At 30.8% G+C, this 4052-nt stretch overlaps 1 non-coding gene across 1 annotated transcript in view; it reads left to right on the top strand.

Annotated features, from left to right (window-relative positions):
• Positions 1-3534: 3534 nt before the first annotated feature.
• LOC106681168 (uncharacterized) overlaps positions 3535-4052 on the top strand; it is a 7510-nt gene continuing 6992 nt past the window's right edge. The window contains exon 1 of the transcript XR_010844786.1: positions 3535-3685. This is a non-coding gene — a transcript (uncharacterized protein). The remainder of the gene's footprint in view (positions 3686-4052) is intronic.

The raw sequence follows: 4052 nt of genomic DNA, 5'->3' as shown, positions 1-4052 counted from the left end.
CGATAATAAGATTTTTATATGTATATATACATATATTTTTTAAGTCTGTAATCTATTGTCTATAAGAGATCTTTCATATCATATTTTATTATATGAATTTGCATGTATATTACAGATAGTTGAATTTTGTTAAGATACGAGACGCATGGCAAAAAGGAAGGTATCCGACAACCAAGAACCAATAGTTAAAAGGAGTAAACAAGAAATAGCCAACATGGTCGAGACAGGTACATTCGTAATAAAAGAAGAAGGAGCCCAAATCAATCAAACACCAAATGAAAAACGGTCTTCTGGAACTGGAATTGGATTGTTTAAAGCAAAGACGGATTGCAAGAGGAGCCATGTTGAAAGCATCCAGGACGATGTGTTTCAGAATGATGAAGGCCCTAGCAGCTTGTCCTGGCTGGTCAACTTGAGTGCAGCTTCCCTCTTCACTGGAACACAAACCTATCAACCCACAGTTCAGCATTGTAAGTACTGTGCCAGATTATCTATACAAAAAATGTAGGTGAAAGGCTTCTATATAATTTTTAGAATGCATTTCTAATTAATTTTACATACTTTCACTATTTGTTTTGTGATCACTGATCACTTTCTATTAGTTTTGCATTATAAACTAAGAAACGCCAAGTCCAGAGAGGGTCCATGACATTCATATTCTATAGGAATCTCTACATGGCTTAATCTAAACACACATAGCATTTGGTAGATCTATGATATTAATAATACATGTTTAATTATTTTTAACGTAAATTGAACAAAAAATATATTTAAAATGACAGCTATATTTACCAAAAATACGATAAACTATCTGTTTAAATAAACTATACCTTTTATAGTTCATTCAAATTGCTTAATACAAGAATGCAAATGAATATTTTTAATTTAATGATTTATCTTTTACAGGTGAAACATCCAGCTTTCAAACAACTATGAAACCAGGACTCACATACACAGAACTGATTGAAAAGGCTCTGATTGAGCATGGGGAGTTGACGGTCTCTGAAATTTATAAGTGGATTTAGTAAGTTAAATTGTTTAAACTATTTTAATGCTCCGTAAACACATAATCTTGGCTTATCTATTTTTTAAAAAATAATAAATGTAATATGTATACAATAAGTATGTATGAATATAATATAATAAATATGTATACAATGTTCTCTCTTAAAAAAAAAATGGAATATTGATCAAACAGGATTTGGTAACATACTTTGAGGATTAGTTGTATATTAAATACAAAATAAAAATTCAAACTGGTCAAACAATTTGAATTATATTAAAATTAACAGTTTAATAAAGCATTTTTTTAAAAAAATCATTTTATTTTTTAATACAGCAGCCACTACCCTTATTATAAAAAAAATGATGGAAGGTGGAAAAATTCCATTAGACACAATTTAAGCATTAATCCCCAGTTCAGGAAAGGAGAAAAGTGTAACACTGGAGGTCATTTTTGGACTCTAAATAAAGAGTATGATGAGCAATTCAAAAAATGGGTAAGTGTACATTCAATAATTATTTGATGATTAGTTAATTTAATAATTAATACTTTATTTACAATGCCATGATCGTTATGTATTGGTGTTATATGAGGCCATGTTAACTGGAATATTTCATACACATGAAGAAAAGGAAATGCATATTCAGAATGGAATGAGGGCTAGAATGAGCCCATGACAGTTGATCTTTATTTTGTTTTAGTACTTTATTGTCAACATCACCAAATTAGTTTTGAACACAGAGGTGGTGGACACAAATACAATGTTTGTACTGTTCTTACTGTTTTATTAGTTACGGTTAAATAACATAAAACGTTCAAACGTTAAAACGTAGTAAGAACAAAGAACACAACACACATAAAACAAAGGCTTGGTGGCAACCACCGACTGACTATCACAAACCGTTGCAAACACCTTGACCTCAATAATTGATATATTTTCAGTTGCCACAGAGCAACTTAAGAGAGAAAAATGCTTTATTCATTCATGCTGCCCAAATACATCTGGTTGCTACAATACACATCATACTAATCAATCCATGATCGGACATATATAAATAACATATTTTAACATGATATAGTAAAGTAGAAAGAAAACATTTTTTTTTCTCCCCTTTTCTCACAGTTTTGCTTTACAATCAATTCTACACACTAAATACAAATATTTCAATTTATTCCTTTTTTTTGCCTTTCCCTTTCTTGTCCCTTCCATTTCACAATTTTTGTTTCATTTTATCATCAAATTCCCTCTCTCAGATCCTCCCCAGTGACCCGCTAAACAAACTCACCATTAGACAGCAATGTGAAATCAAACCAAAGAAATACCAGTCATAGCAGTAGATCAGTTTACAGTAAAACAAACAAGTAAATACATTTTACCAAAACAAAACTAATACATAGATTTAAAGGAAAATATAATAAAAAAATTGGTTAAAAGAAATACTAGATTGGATACATAAGTAAAAAAAAAGAAGAGAAATAAATAAATAATAATAATAAAATAATTTAATGAATAAATAAGTTAAAACACACAAATCAACAAAAAATCCTCTAACATCAGATATGAATTATTAAATAAATCATATTGTATCCTTGTATAGTCTCAAAACTTTTTATTATATCAATAGTCCAACGTTTCGGTTTTAGAGAGTCATATTTATTATTAATAAGCTTACCTAAGCTTATGTTTAGTTACCTATTTTTTAAAAATTTCATTAGTTTTTAAAACTTTTAATTTTCAATTAATCCACACCATGGATTATCTCCATTCCACTTATCTCTAATAATTGACTTTTTCATAGGGTGTGTTTGACTTAAAATTAATGACCTGAGCAGAATAGCCTGCAAAACTATTTATACGATTTGATATGAGGTGAGAATTTATATTTGTAGGTATGTTATATTATTAGTGATAATGCTGTTTTACAAATGAATATATAATAAGCTGTTAAATATTTAGATTGTCCCTGAGGATGACCGAAATGGCCAAAACATTGGACTATTGATGTAATAAAAAGTGTTGAGACTATACAAGGATACAATTTGATTTATTTAATAAATAATTACAAGTCTCAAGAAATTGAAAAAATTATATTTATTAGATATGAATTTAAATGCAGTTGATGATGCTTTATCCTCCCATTCCCCTCCCTCCCCAAAAAAAAGAAAAGAAGTAAGCATTTCAATGTTTCTGTTTTATTAATTTCTCAAGCAAAAACTGCTGCTAGTGGTACTGGTGTAATCAGCTTTAATAGATATTGTAAAATGTCTATTTTTATCAAGGTGTTTGAAATTGGTACCTGGTGGTGAGGGGAATTAGTCTGGCAAGTGGGCCTAATAGCCACTTATTAACCAAGGTGGGAGTCTCAAAATTCAATTTTGAAGACTGCCGAGAAATAAATTGTTTAAGGAAAGTGCCCCCCTCCTGTTTTGAATAGAAATTCAAGATGCTATCTAGTGGCAGATATATGAGGCAGTAGGCTTGGGTAGCCATCTTGGTTTCTAGAACAGCACAGAAGAGTGAAAACCATCTCAAGAGCCACATCAATTTTCTGGCTGATATCCACAATGCATCATGAGTAAATAAACTACACTCCACTCAGGCAGAGGGACGGCAGGCAGGATGAAAGAGGCTAGAAAATATCAAAGAACAAGATAAAGCAAATTTCACAGATCAACCATCAAGTAACCTACAACATTTAATTAATTAAAATTAATTCGACTAACCCTAATGTACAACTTTTTGGCAAACCCGATATAACCATGTGTCTTATTATTCAATCAAGAATAGAGGCTTTTCTCCCTATACCACCATTCTTCATCCATTTTAAATCCATTAAATACAGTCTACTCCAAATACTTATACCAGCTATACCTTTATATTTCAATTAATTTGGGTAATACCTCCCAACTTTTACTCCGGGAAATATCTAAATTAAACATAAATATTAACTACAACAGATGGGAACTGAACCCACAACGTTCTGAACAGGTTGCTCTGGGACCTATGCCACAACCTACACAGTCGTCACATCCCTCTCTTCTCATGGTA

This window comes from Halyomorpha halys, unplaced genomic scaffold (assembly GCF_000696795.3).
Source record: "Halyomorpha halys isolate HHAL.00 unplaced genomic scaffold, Hhal_1.1 Scaffold315.1, whole genome shotgun sequence".
Lineage (NCBI taxonomy): Eukaryota > Metazoa > Arthropoda > Insecta > Hemiptera > Pentatomidae > Halyomorpha > Halyomorpha halys.
Note: the sequence above shows the minus strand (reverse complement) of the source record. Positions and strands in the feature narration are given on the sequence as shown.